The sequence below is a fragment of the Saccopteryx leptura genome, chromosome 1 (assembly GCF_036850995.1).
Source record: "Saccopteryx leptura isolate mSacLep1 chromosome 1, mSacLep1_pri_phased_curated, whole genome shotgun sequence".
NCBI lineage: Eukaryota > Metazoa > Chordata > Mammalia > Chiroptera > Emballonuridae > Saccopteryx > Saccopteryx leptura.
Window position 1 is genome coordinate 162,433,905 of NC_089503.1, and position 18,692 is coordinate 162,452,596.

The window sequence follows — 18,692 nt, forward strand, 5'->3', positions numbered from 1 at the left end:
CCCGCAGGCCAGGCCGAAGCTCTACCGCTGAGCCAACCTTTAAAGGGACGGTGTCAGCATTAAGAAACTAGCATGTGTGGAAAACCCTGGTATTTAACAAATGATAGTTTCCTCTGTTCCTCCTCAACCTCCCAGTACCTCTTCTCCCCGCCCTCGTTCTCAAGTGCCCCAAGCACCTTTAACTTCTCCCTAGGATCCTCCTCCTCCTCACCAACCCTTGTGGCTCAGCAGCTCCTACCCTCCAGGTGACAACTGTAGGTGGAGGTGTTCTATGGGGCGGAGGGGCTCCTGATCTTGTAGCCTTAGTGGTATATTGAGGCCGCTTCGTCCTGACCTTCAGCAGGAAGCAGGGGCGCAGGGAGTGGGTGGGCCGCGCAGAAGGCGGGCCAGTGCCGCAGGGTGGGTCCAGGCCTTCGCCCGCGCTCCTTTCTCCTCCTCCTCCTCCTTTCCCTGCCCCTCCCACCTCCCCTTCCCGCCCCGCCCCGCGCCGCAGCGCGCACTTGCGGTCCCTTCATCCTCCCTCCCTTCTTCCCCCCGGCTCCGCGGGCGCACAGCGCTCGGCAAGTCTGCGGCAGAGCCTCTTGGCCGAGTTGGGGCCGGACCGGCGCGGGGACTGGGGCGGGGGCAGTGCCACCCCGCGTCCTCGCCGCCGCTCACTTCGCCCTTGCGCGGGGCTCGGGTCTCCTGCTGCTTCGGCCGCTCTGGGTGAGTCCGCACCACGCCGCTGAGGTACCCTGGACCCCCAAAGTTTCTCCTCCCGGCGCGGAGTGGGGCCCGGCTTGGGGATGGGTGGCTGGGAAGTTGTCGCCGAGGGGAGTTTGGACGCATCCGGACGAAAGGCTCGTTCTGGGGACCCTTTGCAGATTCGGGACAGACGCGGGGGGGGGGGGGGAGGACTCCTCCGGGTCCGGGATGCGCCGCCGAACAGGACGCCTCTGGATTCTCTGCCCCCGCCTCAAACTTGGGGACCTCGGCCCCATCGTTGTGGAAGGGCAGGGGGCGTCCATTAGCCCCGGGGAGGCAGAAGCTGTGGCTCCAGAGCAGTGGGGGACAGATGACAGGTTGAGAGTCACTGGGACAGGGACACGGGGAGGATGGCGGCCCCTCACTACTCTGCAAATCTCATGACTCAGCAGGACTGGCGAGTCCTAGCAGCTCCTGCTGCCTCCCCAAGGTGCACTCCTCACCCCAGAGAACAGGCACCCACCCCTCCTGGACTCCTTCACTGACCTTCCCCATGTGGGGCCCCCTCCCCCTGTGCCACCCCCTCCACCACCCCACCCCACCCCCGGTCTCTCAGGGCACAGGGTTTTTTGTTTTTGTGGGGTTTTTTTAAACTAAAAAACACATGGTTTATCCTCCTAACCCTTTTACCCCATTTTTCCCAGCCCCCTTATTCTCCCCCTTTTCATTCCCACGTTCTGCAGGTGCCTCCAGGACACCCCCAGCCCTTGTGTGTGGGGGGTGTCTCCTCTGCAGCATCCTCCCCATCAGGAGAGAAGTGAGTGCTGTCTGTACCAGCAGGAAGAAGGGAGGGGAGGGCAGAGGCCCACCGGCATGACGATGGGGAAGTCCTCACCATCTGGGTACCCAGAAAGACAGGAAAGTCGGCTGTGGTCCTGCAGGGAGACAAAGGTCCCCCCCCCACTGCTGCCCTGAAAGGGGGTTTCCATATAGTCTGTCCTAACCCTGACCATCCAGATCTGGTAACTTGGGCACTTCATATCAGAGGGGGTGACCATGAGGGGCAGGGCAGCCCTTCTAGCCATCTCCCTCATGAGGCTTCTAGAAATATCTCTGTGACGACCAGAGGAGCTGCAAAGAAGAGCCATGCCCAGTGCCCCTAAGGCCAGGCCAGAGGGCCAGGTGTGAGGGGCAGGGCAGCTCTGATGCAGTGGGACGTGCCTGGCCTGGCCTGTGTCCTGGTGAGCAGTGGCCTGGCAGGCACTGCAAGCTGCAGCCTGTATCAGAGCCTTGGGGGTGAGTCAGCGTCAGGGGTCCATACAGGCACACTGCGGCAAGGCAGGACATCAGCTCAAACCCTTCTCCGTGTGCCCCTGGGGGATGACCAGGGCTAGCTGAACCCTCATTCCTGGCCTCTGCCCTCCAGGTGGCCTGCCTCTGCCCTGCCAGGCTCTTAGACAGATCTCTGGTTTTGTCCTCTGGGAAGCCCCTTGCTGCTTGGCTCTTCTGGGAACCTCTCAGGCTTGATCCCTAACTCCACCCCTTTCTGTCTTGCCCAAGAAAGAGCTGGGGGCATCTGGAAAGCTGAGGGAGGAGGTGGAAGAGTGCTACACTTCCGGCCTCACATAGACCTGGTCCTCTGTCCCCAGGAGGACGAGCACAGGCTGCTGTGTTGTGGGTCAGCTTTGTTCAGCAATCCAGGAGTTTTTTCCAGGCAACTTGATCTTGGGGGGTGGGAATTATGCAAACATAATTCTCACTTTTTCAGTTTTGTGGCCTGAATGACCTGATACCCACAGAACAGGACCCAGGCAAGGCTGGGTGTCAGTGTTTGTGAGCACTGCTCTTTCCACACAGAAAACTGGCAGCTGGCTCATCTCTTGACTGGCATTGGCCTTCCTCCTGGACAAGGCATGTGTGAGTTGAAGACATGTCAGGGACCGGGAGGCCCTTTCTGGAGCTGGGTCTGGGCTTTTTTGGCCTCCCTCTCAGGCAGCTTTCTGGCAGGTTCGACAGGGCTGTCCTTGGTACTGCAGAGACCTGGGCTGGGTGGGCTTTGAGGGTGGCTGGAGGAGCCTCTTTCATGGCCTCCCCAAGCCAGTATTCACCAGCCCCAGGCATGCCTGGCAGGAGTAGAATGGCCCTTCTTTCCTTCCCTGGATTTTGTCCTCTCATGGTGGGGTCTCCTCTCTTCCACAAGGAGCCTGTGAAGCCGCTTGGAGGGTAAAGGGGCAGCAGGTGGCCTGGGAGCGAGTGTGGGAAGGTTGGTGAGCATGAGGAAGAGGAGGGGGGCTCCCTGGGCTGGGGGAATAGCTTGTCACCTCCCTGGACAGAGTGACCTCAGTCGAGGCTGTGGGTGAGCAAAAACACTTTTCTAGTCACTTTGGAATTTGGTATTTGGACTTTCTTGACCCAGGTTCTGGCTGAAGCTGGGTTTCCTTTTCCTGAGCCAGATTTTAACACAGAAGCCCATGGTGACGGGGATGCTCAAGAACTGGAGTGACAGACTAGAGGAAACAGCAGAGGTGTTTGGTCAGTGTGGGTAGCCCGGAGCTCTACAGGCCTGGGTTCAAGTCTCCAGGCCACCAGTTACAAAGTGCATAACTTTATTAATTCAACAGTATTTCTTGGTGAACACCTGCTATGTGCCGGGCCTGTCCTAGTCACTGTGTATTATTATAGCAGGGAACACAACAGACAGAAATCCCAGCCATGTGGCTCTGTATTCCGGCAGGCGTAGGCAAGTTCCTTAGCCACTCTCAACAGTTTCTGCATTCATTCAGCCACTAGTGTTTGGGTCTGTGTGGGCCAGAACAGTGGAGATCAGCGAGGACAGAACAGGCCTGGTCCTTGCCCTAATGGCACTTACGATCTAGTGAGTTAGACAGAATTGAACAGGTAACTGCATAGACTTCTCATAATTGTGACAGGTGTTAGGAGGGCGTACCGGATGCTTTGAAAGCATAGAATGGGGTAACCTGCCCAGGTCTGGAGAATTTCATGTATAAAACAGAGGTGAAAACAGTTACCCCACAGTCAAGGATAAGTATTCACATGGCCTGTGAACAATCTGAGTGAGTCATCTCCACACTGGCGAAAATCCAGAGGGGCCGGGATCCAGTCCTAAGTCCTTGAGCAGGACGCCTGTGATGGACAGCAGTTTCACTGGAGAAAAGTCAAGTCATAGATATTTTTCTAAAAGGTGAAGAAGGCCAATAGCCAAACTGCCTGTGTTCCTCCTGGTTCTGCCACTCACTCTGACTTTGGGCAGGTTCTTCAGTCTTTCTCAGTCTTCCCATCCATAGAATGGAGATGAAATTCATATCTGTGACACAAGTTGTTTTTGGTGAGGATGACATGATTCCTGTGAAGTCTTTTTTTTTTTTTTCTTCAGAGAGAGGGATAGACAGGGACAGACAGACAGGAATGGAGATGAGAAGCATCAATCATTAGTTTCTCATTGCGCATTGCAACACCTTAGTTATTCATTGATTGCTTTCTCATATGTGCCTTGACCGAGGGCCGTCAGCAGACTGAGTAACCCCTTGCTTGAGCCAGTGACCTTGGGTCCAAGCTGGTGAGCTTTTGCTCAAGCCAGATGAGCCCGCACTCAAGCTGGTGACCTCGGGGTCTCAAACCTGGGTCCTCAGCATCCCAGTCCGACGCTATCCCCTGCGCCACTGCTTGGTCAGGCGATTCCTGTGAAGTCTTTAGAGTACACCATGAGATGAAGGCTGTCACCATTAGGGGCCCCTCCCCTGTCCACAGGCAGGGCTCTCATAGGTCCCCAGCTGGGGGCACACTTTCCACAGGTTTTTCTTAAAGACTCAAGGGAAGGAGCTGCTCCTGGTGGCTCTCCAGTCTCTACCCTTTGGAACTTCAGGCAGTTCTTTATGCCTAATGAGCCATAGCTTGCCAAACCTTAACTTCTGGGAAGGGTCTGTCCCCACAACCCTTTTCATCCCTGCAACTGACAGTTCAGGGCAATAGCCCGAGCAATGGGTAAACTTGGTTCCAGGTGGAGAGGGACCTGGCCAGTGCCTGTGAATCTGGACTGCAGGGAGCGCCTGGCTGCTAGTTTCCCTTAAAGAAGTCAACTTCAGCAAGGGGTCCACAGTTAAATGGCAGGATGCCCCAAATACATGGAACACAAAGGTGACATGCAAACTTTCTCTCCAGAAGGTTTCTAGACTAGGACAGAGTGATCCTGAGACCGTCTGAATGCCAGGGCAGGAGGCTGAGTTCCAGGTCCCTCCCAGACCTTGTCAGTTAGCAGCATAGGATAACAGCCCTTGAACCTTAAAGGTTTGGTGCTACCAATCAGTCCCCCAATTGGGTGGGGGTCTGGACAGGAAAAGAAGGGGGATTATGCTGCTGTTGTAAAGTCAGGAGAGGATCTCCTTTGAGTGCTTTGCCTAAGACTCAGGATTTCAGCTGTCCCTGTGGGCATCATCCACTAGCAGGCATAAGAGAAGGCAGAGCCAGAATGGCTAGGTGTGGCAAGGACATTGTAGGACAGTTGCCTCAGCTGTCCCCCAACCCCCACTGGGCAGCTCCTTTGTCAGTCTCATCTCCTCCCCTCCCTCAGCTACCTGCCCAAGCCCATTCACTCCAGGATGAAACTTCTGTGTCTCACACTGTGGTGCTCAGTCCCACTGTGAGGTCTCGGTCACTGTCCCCATTTTACAACAAAGAAGCCAAGTGACACTACCGGTTCAAAATCTCGCAACATCCCCAGTTTCCAGGCACTTTGGGTGCATTCCAGGCCCCTATGGCTGATTGGTCAGGACTTTCCCTCCCCAGATGCCTCCCCTCCCTGCCCCTTCTCACCAGCTCTGCCTGCAGTGTGGCCACGTGGTCAGGGGTCCTTGGGGATGAGGTCATCAGTGCCTTGAGCATGAGCAAGAGATTGTGGTTGAAATCAGACAGTGACCCTGGAGAGATGGGTCAGACCCACTGGCGTTGGGGTCTTGGGAACACCTGCTCTGAAGGGGCCAGAAGAAGGACCCAAGAAGATCATGGGCCCAGGATGGATCTGCCCTGCTCAGCAGCCTGGCCCAGTGGGGCACTCATGTCATTAGCACCTGGATCCTCTGCATGCTCTCAATCTGTGATTAAAGGCTTCCTCTGCAACCCAACAGGACATAGGCGTGCACACGTGTTTGGGGTCATGAGGCAGGATAGAGAGGTCCCTGAAAGGCAAGGAAATGGGATCTGGTTGGTATCTGGCTGCTTCTTTACTTCAGAAGAGTCCAGACTTGAGAAGCCTGGACCCGCCCAACCTCTGACCCAGCACCCCTTTTACTCTCCTTCTATTCCTTCCACTTCTGGTTTAGATGGACTAGGCACCAGGTATTAAGGGAGATCACAGCATGTCCTCAATCAGCCTGGGAGCTCCCGAGGGCGGGGTCCCTGACACCCAGCAGCTGGAGCCTTTGTGATGGCTGGTGCAGGACAGCTGGGCTCCCTGATGCTCCTGAACAGGGACAGCCTTCTTTTTCCATTCCCTCTTCAGAGAACCTGGGGATCTCAAGGTCTTGTCATTGGACAGGCTGGGACTGGCAGGGAGTCAGGGAGGTTCCCCTGAGGCATTTGTGGGGACAGGGAGGCTTCAGGCCATGGAGAAGCTGGCTGGGCTTCCCATAATTGGGTTGATGCAGTAGCCCCTCCGGAATGTGGCAATTAGGTGGCACTGGGGAGGTGGGAAGTAGACATGACTGGGGGAGGAACGGGGGCTCTAGGATTGAGGATGGGTGGGCTGCAAGGAGTCTAACCTTTCATAGTCAAGTAGACTGAGACCATGACCTTGGGTGAGGCTCAGTAGCCCCCATCAGAGAGGCCAGAGGCCACTGAGGCATGACCCCGAAGGCTCTCCCAAGCCTTCCCGGTGCTTTGGCAGCTCAGCTGTGTCAGATGCAGTTCACTTGGCTGGGTTGGGGAGGTGGTAATAATGCCAAGAGGGAAAGGCTGCAGGGGTAGGAAGGGCTGTTCTCTTAGCATCCTGCTCAGCAGAGGGTGTGCGCATGCGTGCATACGTGGGCGGGAGAGGAGAGACTATCTTGTGCCTTCATTTCTCACTCCCTTTTTTCCCTTTCGCTCCCCTTCCTCACTCCCACCGGTAGGTTCAGTTTCTTCTGAGGTCAGATGAGCAGGACATGTAGTTAGTTCAGGGCTCGGCCAGGCAGGCACCTGTGTGGCCTGAGTCCCAGCTGGTGCCTGTTTGTCCTGCCCCAGAGCAGAAAACAGGCCAGCTGGTGCTCTGGGCTCCTAGGACCCTCCCTGGAGTACCAGCAGCTCCCCTCACTGTGGACTCTGGTCTGAATGAATGGCCTGGCCCAGGTTGGGCATGTCCTTCTTTTGAAAAGTGCTGGGGAGGAAGCTTTCCTGCTTGCAGAGAAAGGGAGCCCATGCAGGTGTTTGAGCAAAGCTGCGGGTCCTCAGGCACTTGCCTCACTCCCTCCTGGAGAGGAGAGCCTGTGTGTTGGGTGCTGGGTGTCTCCCAGAACCCTCCTTGTCTTTTACCCCATGTATCTTTGGAGAAGAGCATATTAAGCAAATACATGGCTGTTTGTCTCTGTGCTCCTTGGGGCTGCCTGGCCCCGTTTTTGTTGTCAACCACAGAATCCTTCCTGGGCCAACTGACATGGACCAAGGTCACAGGCCCAGTGACGGGCTCTGAGATGCCGGTCCCTTGGTTTCTCCTGTTCCTACCTAAAGAGAGGGGTCATCTGCTGCCTGACCAAGGAATGTGTGGAGGATGAATAAGAATCTAGGTGTGATGCTCTGGGATCCTGGGGGAAGCTTGCTGGGGGTTCTCACCACTGCAAACCGAACCACAGGAAGTTAGAAGCAACCCTATAAAGCGCAGGCTGGCTGGGCTAGGACTGGTGTTAGCAGGAAATGCGGAGGGGAGGGGAGAAGCTCCCTCTCCCAGTTTGATTCTCCCACGAGGAGGGACAGGCATCACGCTAATAAGCTGCCCTGGTTCCAAATCAATCCTGGCATTGCAGGAGGTGAAGGGGAAGCACAGCCGAGAAATTGGATTAGCTCTTTCATGCTGGAAACTGCTGGCTGTTGCGGCTGCTGCAGGAGTCGGAACAGGTAGGGCCAAGCCTGCAATCACAGCCTGACCTGGGGTCTGGGGCTTTTCAGGTCTTCTGCTGTGGGAGGAGCAGCAGGGCTGCCCCCAGGTCAAGACAGACCTGGGTCCTCTTCACTGAAGAGAGTGGGGGCATCCTCAGGCTTCCCCTGGGCATAGACAGTGAGCTGCAAAGGCCTGTGGAGGCAGGAGGTGGGGAGAGTGGACAGGAGATGCCTGACACCCCAGGCCCAGGGCCTACAGTTGAATGGTCTATAGGCATATCTAGGGCAGCAGATGGGGGCTGTAAGTCTGAGGTCCTATGATTAAACCAAGACTGCCTCTTCCTGCCTGTGTCCCTGCATCAGCTCCTCAGACTCTCTGAGCATCAGGGTCTTCATCTAAGAACAGAGATGCTGACAGTGGTCTAGCCCTAGTGATGATGATATGAGATGCCTTAGGACCGCAATTCTCCAAGGGTGGTCACGGGCCCCTGGGAGTCCCCAAGAATTTTTCAGGGGGATCCCTACAGTCAAAACTGTTTCCACAATAATCTTGGGTTGTTTGTCGTTTTCACGATGTCGGCAGTGCTGATGCTAGAGCTGCTGGCCCCACTGTGAGAAGGAAGGTAGGGCACGGGCTCCTCCCTCCACGCACCTGCTGGGAAATAAATGAGCCAATAAATAAATAGCAGTTGCACTTAAGAATCTCTTAATGAAAGAGCAGAGGTTATAAATTTTATTTTATTTTTAAATTTTTATTCCTCTTAAAGAGAAAGGGGGAGAGAGAGAGACAGACAGACAGAAACATCGATCTATTTCTGTATGTGTCCTTGAACGGGGATCAAACCAGCAACCTTTTCATATCAAGACAATGCTCTAACCAACCAATCTATCCACCCAGGGCTATAAGTTTTATTAAATCTTGAGTCCTGAGTGCACATCTTTGTAATCCTCTGTGATGAAATGTGACGTCCACATAGCACCTTCATTTTTAGGGAACCCCCATTTACATATGGAAACAGTAAGTCTCAGGAGGTACAGTTAATGTCCCCAAGGTCACACTGCTAGTGGGTGGCAGAATCAGCATCGAGGTTCAGCTTTGTATGCTCTGTGCCACACCCCCAGGCTGCACACTGTGGAGAGGGGCAGATTGACCCATTGCCTGGGTGACCACTACCATTCCAGGGCTCCATCTAGAATTGATCCTGTCCACACAGCTCTGGATTGCAGAGGAAACCTGAGTCCAGCCTCCTTCAAAAGTGGAACCTCACAAATGGGGGGCTGCAGTGACCCTTTTGCCTATTAATAGGGGGCCTAATGGTCTTTCATGGGCAGGCCCTCCAAGGGCCACCGGCTGGTAAGGCCCAGCGGTGAAGAGGTCCCCTCTGTGTGCAGCCATGTTCCCCTGCTGTGCTGAGTGCCCACATCTTCTTTTTTTTTTTTTTTTTTTTTTTTCTTTCTTTCTTTCTTTCTTTCTTTCATTTTTCTGAAGCTGGAAACAGGGAGAGACAGTCAGACAGACTCCCGCATGCTCCCGACCGGAATCCACCCGGCACGCCCACCAGGGGCGACGCTCTGCCCACCAGGGGGCGATGCTCTGCCCATCCTGGGCGTCGCCATGTTGCGACCAGAGCCACTCTAGCGCCTGAGGCAGAGGCCACAGAGCCATCCCCAGCGCCCGGGCCATCTTTGCTCCAATGGAGCCTTGGCTGCGGGAGGGGAAGAGAGAGACAGAGAGGAAAGCGCGGCGGAGGGGTGGAGAAGCAAATGGGCGCTTCTCCTGTGTGCCCTGGCCGGGAATCGAACCCGGGTCCTCCGCACGCTAGGCCGACGCTCTACCGCTGAGCCAACCGGCCAGGGCCCACATCTTCTTACTACATGTCCTTCCCTGCCTCCTGCCCGGTGCATTCGGGGGTCAGTGTCCACAGTCCAGTGGCTGCAGAGAAGCTGAGAGCCAAAGGCAGAATTACGGGCTGTCTGCATGGATGGCTGCCTGCCATAATTAAGATTTAGCACTCTGATGGCCAAGGCTGGGAAGCTCAGGCAGTCCTCCACCTCTTGTGTGGCTTCTGTGGCTCTTGAATTTGAGGCCAGGGGCCAGCATCCCCAGCGCAGGTTGGTACCTTGGTCTCTGAGTTCTGGGGCACAGACCTCTGGTCCTTAAAAAGCAGATTCTCAAACAGCCCTTCCTAGGGTGCACCCAGTGCCCTAATTTCTGAGGAGTTTCTTCTTGTTGGGTGTGTGATGCCTGGGTGTGCATGGCTCAGAGTAGGGAAGAGCCACACCTAACATAAATACACACATGCTCTTTGCCAGTTGCCTGTGAGCAGTGGTTCCTCAGAAATCAGAATGAAATTGAACCTGGGCCTTATGTCTAGGCCCATAGTCCACTTCCAGGCTTGAGTCAGAACTGCCCTGTCCAGGCACTAACCTGGGGTCTGGCTTGGGGGGCATGGCAGTTGTGTGGTCTGCTTGCACACTCTGGACCTGTGGTTCCCCCCCAAATCATCACTGCTGTCATGGTCCCATAGCAGCTGCCATCTGTGGCTGGGAGCTCGTGCAGGAAAGCTACTTGGCTGCAGCTGGTGAGAAGCACCTTTGAGAGGCAGCATCAGCAGAGGTTGTGCACTCAGAGGAGGGGACATGGTGGGATGGTGAATAAGACAGTGTACCTGGGACCAGTCTCTGTCCTAGTGACAGAGGTGGTGGGGGAGAGGAAGAGGGAAGCACATAAAAAAGTAGACGGATTAAGTATTTTCATCAACATGAAGGGCTTGCCTGAAGCACGAGCTGCTTCAGACAACCCCATGGTGACAGGATTCTGTCTGTGTCCCAAGTTCTGCCTGTTCCCTGTCCTCAGTGTTGGAGCCAGGATGAGAGGCTGGGACCTCTGGCCTTGCAGTCTCTCTATATCTCACTGGCCAGGTCCCCACTCTTTCATTCATTCATGCAACAAGAGTTCATGAGCAAGCACTCTCTGCCAGCTATGGTGGTGACAAAGAGCAGACGCAGTCCCTGCCCTCATGACTCTTATAGTCTGAGGGAAGCAAAACATTAAACAAAAGAATTACACAATTGATTATTTAACCATTATGATAATTGGTGTGGAGTAGAAGATGCTCAATGCTCAAGGGCTTACAATGGGGGTACCTAGCACACTGGGAATGGTGGGCACGTGGCCACCATGATTCATGGTCAGTGAGGGGGTCATAGGCCCTCCTATCCTTTCTTATGGGATGTCAGGTCACTCCTGACAATGGCAGGTGTGGGCAAGTACACCTACGTAACAACACACCTGTCAGGGAAAGGTCTGGGATGAGCTCTGAGTTGGGAGGCAAGATCTGGCTCATCCCCAGGTGATCCTGAGCTTGTCCCCTTCCTTCTTTGTATCATTTCCTTCCTCTGTAAAGTGAGATTTGACCAGAAAGTCCTGGCAGTTTCTTCTTAGGGCCCCTGAAAAGTCTTAGAGGTTTTCAAAGACTAAACTGTAGTTCTTCCACTGGAGACAAGAAAGGGTTTCAGGAACAAGACTGAGAAGGCTCGTGGGCCACTCCTGAGAGCAAGGGGACCATAGTGCTTTGTCACAAATGGAGGAGTGGGCATGACAGTAGGGAACAGTTGCTGTCACTTCACTGATGCACCACTGGAACAGTGGTGGGTGCTGATGCAAGCAGGGCTTGGGTGGATATTGGACAGTGCTTTCCTGCCTGTGGCACTGAGACCTTGGTCAGGTGATTGAAAGGATGAACAGCATGTCAAGCAGATGACCCAGATAGGCAGAGCAGCTTTCAAAGGGAGTGTTGCTGGATGGCTGGGGCGGCTGGTGTGGCTGGGGCAGGTGGATGACCTTAGTCCCTCCCGTAGACAAGCCCATGTATCTTTCTCCTCACAGTGCCATTGATGTTAGTGCCATCTGGAAGATGTCAGGTCCTCTTGGGAATGCGTTTTTGAGCATAAACTATCCTGAGTTCACATCTCTTGATGACACATGTGGCTTACTGTGCAGTTGTCACACTCAATCAAAATGAGCCCAATTACACCTTTGCTCTCTTGTCCTGCTGTAATGTAAACGTGGCCTCTGAGGAGTGTGTTAGTGGCTGGCAAAGCGATTGCTGGGAAAGCGGTGTTTGGTGGTTAAGGAAGGACAGGGCATTTCGTTTTTCAGACCCAGAAACAAGGGCTGGAGGTGAGCTCTTCGAGGCTATGGGATTGGGCACCCCACAAGGCCTTTTTCCCAAGGGTCCTCATGTCCTTGGGTTTTTGTTGTTACTCATGGTCACAGGCTCTCCGTGTGCATGTGGGTGAGGGGGTATTGCCTTCACGCACGTGTCTGCCTGCAGAATACAAAAGCTCCAGTGGAGCCCTGCTCCCCACTTCCCCTGTGAAAAAATACTCTACATCATAAAAAATATTTATGCCGGACCTGTGGTGGCGCAGTAGATAAAGCGTCAACTTGGAACACTGAGGACACTGGTTCGAAATTCTGTGCTTGTCTGTTCAAGGCACATATGGGAGTTGATGCTTCCTGCTCCTCCCCCCTTCTCTCTCTCTCTCTCTCTCTCTCTCTCTCTCTCTCTCTCTCCCTGCCTCTCAAAAATGAATAAAAATTAAAAAATATATTCATAATGTCAGAAAAGCAATAGGATTACCCGGTAGCATGAAGGACTTCAGGTAGACACAAAGAGGTATTTCTGAATATAAATGTGATTTAACATTGTGACAGAAGACCAAACAGGTGCTGAAACCTTCTTCAAAGTGACGGAAATTCAGGGACAGAGTAGGTGTGAAAAAAGGAGAGATTGGCCACCAAGATTCTCTCCATCAAAGGGTTTATATCAGTGTGGGTGTAAACATGCCAGAGAGAGCTGACTGTGTGCAGTCTCCGAGCACTGAGTGCCTAGTACAGGTGCACTCAGTTAGTGTGCCATAGTGTGTGGAGTGAGGGGAGGAGAAGAATATCTTTTGGTAGGACCTTCCAAACTCCCCCACATCTTCACATCTTCTAAAGAGTCTTCTGTTATCCACACATTCCCCACATTTGTGTTGGCCTTCCCTTCTGTAACTAATTTCTTAGGAAGTTTCCCCGTGGAACCACGTGGCCATGCTCAATTCAAGGTGATGAGAAAATGGTGCACTGTCCCCTTCCCCATGTTCTTGGACATTTGCGTGTGTGTCCCCTTGGAATCAGTCTCTACCTCCTCTGCCCCCCCCCAGTAGTCTTTTAATGCTCAGGGCCCCAACAATGCATAGAAATGCAAACCATGATGCTCTGGACTGGGAGTTTAGCACCACGGATAGAGCTCAGCTCAGCACCACCCCCATACAAGAGGGGTCCCCCAAACCTCGGCCCTGCTTTTCAGCACCACGGACAGCTCTATTCGTCTGCGAGTCTCCGTACAAAATCCAAGGCCCAATTTTCAGCACCGCTGACAGCTACCCAACGCCACCTCACCTAGCCGGTCTTTCAGCACCGCGGGCAGGGGGAAACCTCTATTCTCTCTTCTCACTGGAGAGGCCACAAGCCCAGTCTGGACTTTCCAATTTTGGAGATAGAGGCAGGGGTGAGGGGGAAACAGGGATCTGAAAATTGTTTCCACCCTTTACTGAGTGTAAGACTATGGCCAAGCCACCTCCTCTCTCTGGGTCCCACTTTTTACTCTGTCAAGTGAGGAGAATGAACTCCAAGCTCAATGGTACTATGAACCTGAGTGCCTTTCCCAGGAGATCTGTAGGTTGTTTGACGTGCTTGGCCTGGTTGGGGGTGTGCATTTTAGCTGGTAGTTGATGGGATTTCAGGACCTCAAGTCCTGGAGTCTGGCTTTGGCCTTCCAAAGTCAATGACTCGTGTCTTTCTGCAGCCTGTTTCTGTGTTGAGAGCAGGGGCATATTCCAGATACCTGACTTGCAGGAGGGTTGGGCTGCAGTGGGACCATCCTGGCTGGATCAGATGGCATGGGGCCAGGTGTGGGGGGAGGGTAGGCAGAGGCTGGAACCTCCCCAGAGCTCTGAGGGCCAGGGAAGCCTGTGATGGTGGGAGAGAGGACAGAGTACCAGGCTGTGGCTGTGGCTGTGTCCCGTGTGCCTGTAGTAGGACTTTTCAGCCTCTTGGTTCCTTTGAACAGGTCATTCCAGGTCTCAGAGAACCCTGCAGGGAAAAGGAAGCTCTGCTCTCCTCTACTTTCTTTTCCCCATCCTCCTCCACCTGTTTCTTCTTCTTTTTTTTTTTTTTTGTATTTTTCTGAAGCTGGAAACGGAGAGAGACAGTCAGACAGACTCCCGCATGCGCCCGACCGGAATCCACCCGGCACGCCCACCAGGGGCGACGCTCTGCCCACCAGGGGGCGATGCTCTGCCCCTCTGGGGCGTCACTCTGCCGAGACCAGAGCCACTCTAGTGCCTGGGGCAGAGGCCAAGGAGCCATCCCCAGTGCTCGGGCCATCTTTGCTCCAATGGAGCCTCGGCTGCGGGAGGGGAAGAGAGAGACAGAGAGGAAGGAGGGGGGGTGGAGAAGCAAATGGGCGCTTCTCCTATGTGCCCTGGCCGGGAATCGAACCTGGGTCCCCCGCACGCCAGGCTGACACTCTACCGCTGAGCCAACCGGCCAGGGCCCACCTGTTTCTTCTTTAACCACCTTATACCCTGATAAGCTGATAATTCACACCCTTCTTGTTTCCCTGACTCAGGAGGAGGAGCATTCAGCAGGGGCAGAAGGTGTCATTGTCACCTTTAGTTTATGAGAAGCAGCCAAGGCTCCATATGCTGGGTGGGATCTCTTGGAACCCTCCAGAACTCACCTCACACCAAAGGGAGATTCCAGGTGAAATTCAGGTTACCACCTGTTCCCCCTTCAGTTCCCTTCAGAAATGCCAAGTGCCTGCCTGCTGTCCTTGCTCCTCAGTCTCCCCACTCCCCCAGATTTGCTCACCCCCTCTCCATTCCCAGCTCTGAGGATGTCTCCTTCTGCAGCCTGATCCACAAAGTTGAGCTGCCTCTCTCCCAACAAAGAGGACCTGCATGTTGAACAGGCAGTGATGCCCACCCAAAAGAGTCTGGGTGAATAGTGGTGGGGATCCCAGGCATGGTGGGGACTGTTGGGAACATAGTTTGAGGCAGTGCTTCCCTCTGATATCTGTAACACCAGGCTATTTACTGCCTACTTCCCCAGTGGGCAAAACCAGTTGTCAAGGGTGGGGGCAGGAAGAGGTGGTGGCAGACTCTTGCTTGGTAGACAAGCCTGTGTTGAGTATGTGTGAGTACAATGCTCTTGGGGGAAGGGAGAACTGGGGCTAAACCTTTAGCACCAGGAGTACTTATTGCTCAGGTCTAGTCCCCAAAACTGTTGTCCAAACTCAGAACAGTTCTGAGGTACAAAGCCAGCCTGAGGGAGCAATCTGGGTGCCACAATCTTATCACAGTGAGCTCCAGGCTTTGGTCTTCAAGAGAACTGGTTCTGCACCTCATTTCTGATGAGGCCTAGGGAGCACTGGATCATGGAAATGAATTTAGACCCCCTTTTAGGAAGATGGTTCTAGTAGAGGAAGAAAGTAGTCTGTTTGGGATGTAAACCTAGGATCTCATTCTGTGCCTGGAACTTGGGAGATGCTCAGAAAATATTTACTGAATGAATGTAGGATTAGCACCATCCAGACACCTCGTGGTCTTTCTCAGGAGATCTGAGTACTTTGTCCTTGGGCATGTCCACAGAGGCTAGGTGACCATTTACTTGTGTGTGGTTAAAGGTGCCTGAGACACTGTTGGCTTGACCTTGAAGGCCTTTTCTCTTCAGCTCTGGGGACTTCTGTTGAAGAAAGATGACCTTCAGATGGGGCTGGAGCTGGGCTGGCAGTGGGCGTCTTTCTGTGGGACATGTAACCCAGTATCTTTTGCCACGTCTGCTACATCAACCTGCCACCAAATATGCTGTTGACTTGATAAAGAGAGCAGGCCTGTTTCCTTGCTCATTGCAAAGCTCGTGCATCCCAGTGTAGCTTGGCCTGTGATTGCAGGCCATCTGTTTGGTGCATGATAGCCACCTGACTACTGCAGACACTTTGCAGAGGTGAGCACTCAGGAGGACCCTAGGTGGGGGCCGGGGGAGTGGAGGCAGAGTGGGTGTGGGTCCGGGCTGTGCTCCTGGCTCTAGCCCTGAGGATTGAATAATTGATGGGGACTAATGGCTCACTGCTCCTGGAGGGGATGCTCAGCAGGGACACACAAATTTGTGTAATCAGATGTTTCCTGCTGCCCTCCTGGTAGGCTAGGACTTCTGGGTTTCCCTGACTTTCAGAGCCATGAAGGTGTCAGCCATAAAAAAAGGAAGTCTTACCCTTTGCAACAGCATGGATGGGCCTAGAGAGCATTATGCTAAGTGAAATAGAGAGAAAAATACCATATGATTTCACTCATGTCGAATCTAATGAACAAAATAAACAAACAAAATAGAAACAGACTCATACAGACAGAGAACAGACTGATAGCTGTCAGTGGAGAGGGGAGTTGGGGGTTGGGTGAAAAAAGGGAAGGGATTAAGCAACAAAAACAAACAAAATAAAACACATAAGCACAAATAACAGTAGGGTGATGGCCAGAGGGAATAGGGGTGGGGGGGATAGAAGTGGGTACAGGGAGATAAATGGTGATAAAAGGGAGCCATGAAGGAAGGCATTACTTCTCCAGAGAGAAGTGCGTTTTGTGCAAGTGGGCCTATGGGGTAGCCCACTCACGTACTTTGTGGGGGAGGGGGCAGGGGCACATAGTTCTTAATTTTGGCAACTGGACATGGCTGCTTTTTGGAGTGTCTATACCACCCACCATTTAGAATATTGATGGACTCCCAGGAGGGGTAGCTGTGCTGGGATAAAGGTATACAGCATGCAGCTCTGGGGTGTCTGAGAGGGCAAGGGGCACGCTGAGGTGGACAGAGTAGGAAGCCCTCCTGTCCTAGGATGCTCCCTGCCCCCGGATACTGACAGGCACCCTATATAGCGGCCTTATGATGCAATGAAGAAGGGTGCTCAGAGGGATTAGAGGATTGGTCTAAGCCTAAAGTCCCACAGCTAGTGACTTGTGGAGCTCCGCCCCTCCCACAGTGCTCCCCCAGGGCAGTGTCTGCAGCCATTGTCTCTCAGCCTCTTCTCTACTTCCACCCCCTCAGCTTATCTCCTCCTTTCCTCCCCTCCTGACCTGTGGGCATGATGTCATTGGGATCCCAGGATAGAATTATAGCTACAAGCAGCAGTGTGTCCCTGGCCTTGAGAAGGCTGATTGTTCCCTGATGGGGAATGGGATGATGGGAACCGCTGTGTGTGTGTATGTTTGGGGGAGTGGGTGCTGGTTCACCCTTGCATATGTGAAGTAGAGTGCTCCATATTTGTGCTTAGGGGTTGCACTAGTCTCCTTCCCTTCCTTAGGGGGCAGCAGCCACGTGTTCAGGGAGCCTGCTTGGCCAGGTTCACACTAGGACCTGGCACCAGGTGGGGGCCCAGCGCTGTACTGGTGTGGGGTATGCCCCTTGCAGTGGCTCCTGTGACCATTTAACTCTCCACAAAGTTCCAGACCACAACTAGAACCTGCTTGACCGTCCTTGTGCCCTGGAGTCCCTCTGTCTCCCACTACCACCAAGGGGTGGGTGCAGGGCCACCTGAGCAGAGGATTTGAGGCATGAACCACTCAACTCAGCCCACACTTATCAGTTCTGAAAGACTCCGACGACCATCCATGTCCACGTCTTGTAACTCTTCCCATCCTCAGGAAGTTCTTCCGCTGTCCAGGCCCAAGCCCTCCGGCTGCACCAGGCATGTGGGTCCCTTGGTCCACAGTTCTCCCTGCATGATCTCTGGTAACTTTGCAGGTGTGCTCTGGATGAGTAATGCTCGTTTGACAGAGGGGAAATGCAGCTCAGGGTTTGGGTGGAGAGCCAAGTCCCTCTGTAACAATCTCTCATCTCCAACTTGATACATTCCCTGCTCAATAGCTGGGTGCTGTCCAGGAGGCCAAAGCAGATCTCCCTGGACTGTCCCTGCCTTGTGCAGACCCTGGCTCTGTCCTCCCACCGTGGGTACAGGGTTGTCCTTGCCAAGGGATGAGTGAAGCCTTCATCATATCCTTGCATTTCACCTGCTGGGCCGGGGCATGCAGGGAGCTGCAGCACATTGCATCAGCCCACTTTACAGATGGGAAAATCGAGGCTCTGAGAGGATAGTACAGTGGCTCTAAGGTCTATTAGGGGTGGTTCTCCGCCTGCTTATGCCCTCCAGAGTGTAGAGAATGGGTTTCAGGGTAGCTTGTTCTTGATCACCTGGGGAGCTGGGAGTGGGGACCCCTAGCCTCAGACTGAGTGCTCTCTTTCTCAGGCCATGGAGACCCAGCAGCAGACTCCACCTTCAGGAAGGAAAGAGAGGAGTAGTGACCTCATTGTTTTCCTTGAGACTGTCTGTCTGTCTGGGGTGGGGATGACAAGAAGCAGACAGGCTGAGACAGGAAGGTAACAGGGAGGACCTGTGGGCCACATGCTAATGGGGACCAGGCCATATGTCGGCTGCTTGTCTCTGGTGGGAGTGCTAGTCTCATCTCAGGGGCTCCTGGGCACTCACCCCAAGACCTCTGTACACCTGTGTACACTGTGCCCAGACCCTCTGAGACTGTTTCCCGGTGATCTCACCCCCTCCTTCAGCAGGGAACATGCCTTCAGCAATGTGAGCCTGTTTCCCCAGCTAATGGAGCTGGGAAGTACGCATTCATTTTTCCCCTGAGCTATGACAGGCATTAGGAAATTTGCCCTGAAAAATGCTTCAGTGTGGATCGAAATAAAACACCCGGTATATTTTGCAACAGAGCACTAAAAAGGCACAATGCAGACATTTCACCCAGACACCAGCTTTCAAGGGTACGTTTTCCTAAACTCACCCCGACCCTCGCCCTGTCTAAGG

At 53.8% G+C, this 18,692-nt stretch overlaps 1 protein-coding gene across 2 annotated transcripts in view; it reads left to right on the forward strand.

The window, feature by feature from the left end:
• The window catches only part of SYT2 (synaptotagmin 2), a 62,404-nt gene that overhangs the window by 742 nt on the left and 42,970 nt on the right, over nucleotides 1-18,692 (forward strand). The window contains exon 1 of one of the 2 annotated variants that reach the window (XM_066379386.1): nucleotides 551-705. The exons of the other annotated variant lie outside the window; for it this stretch is intronic. The gene's annotated coding sequence lies outside the window, so the exon portion shown is untranslated. Of the gene's footprint in view, nucleotides 1-550; nucleotides 706-18,692 lie in introns of those variants that run through there. 2 annotated transcript variants of the gene reach the window in all.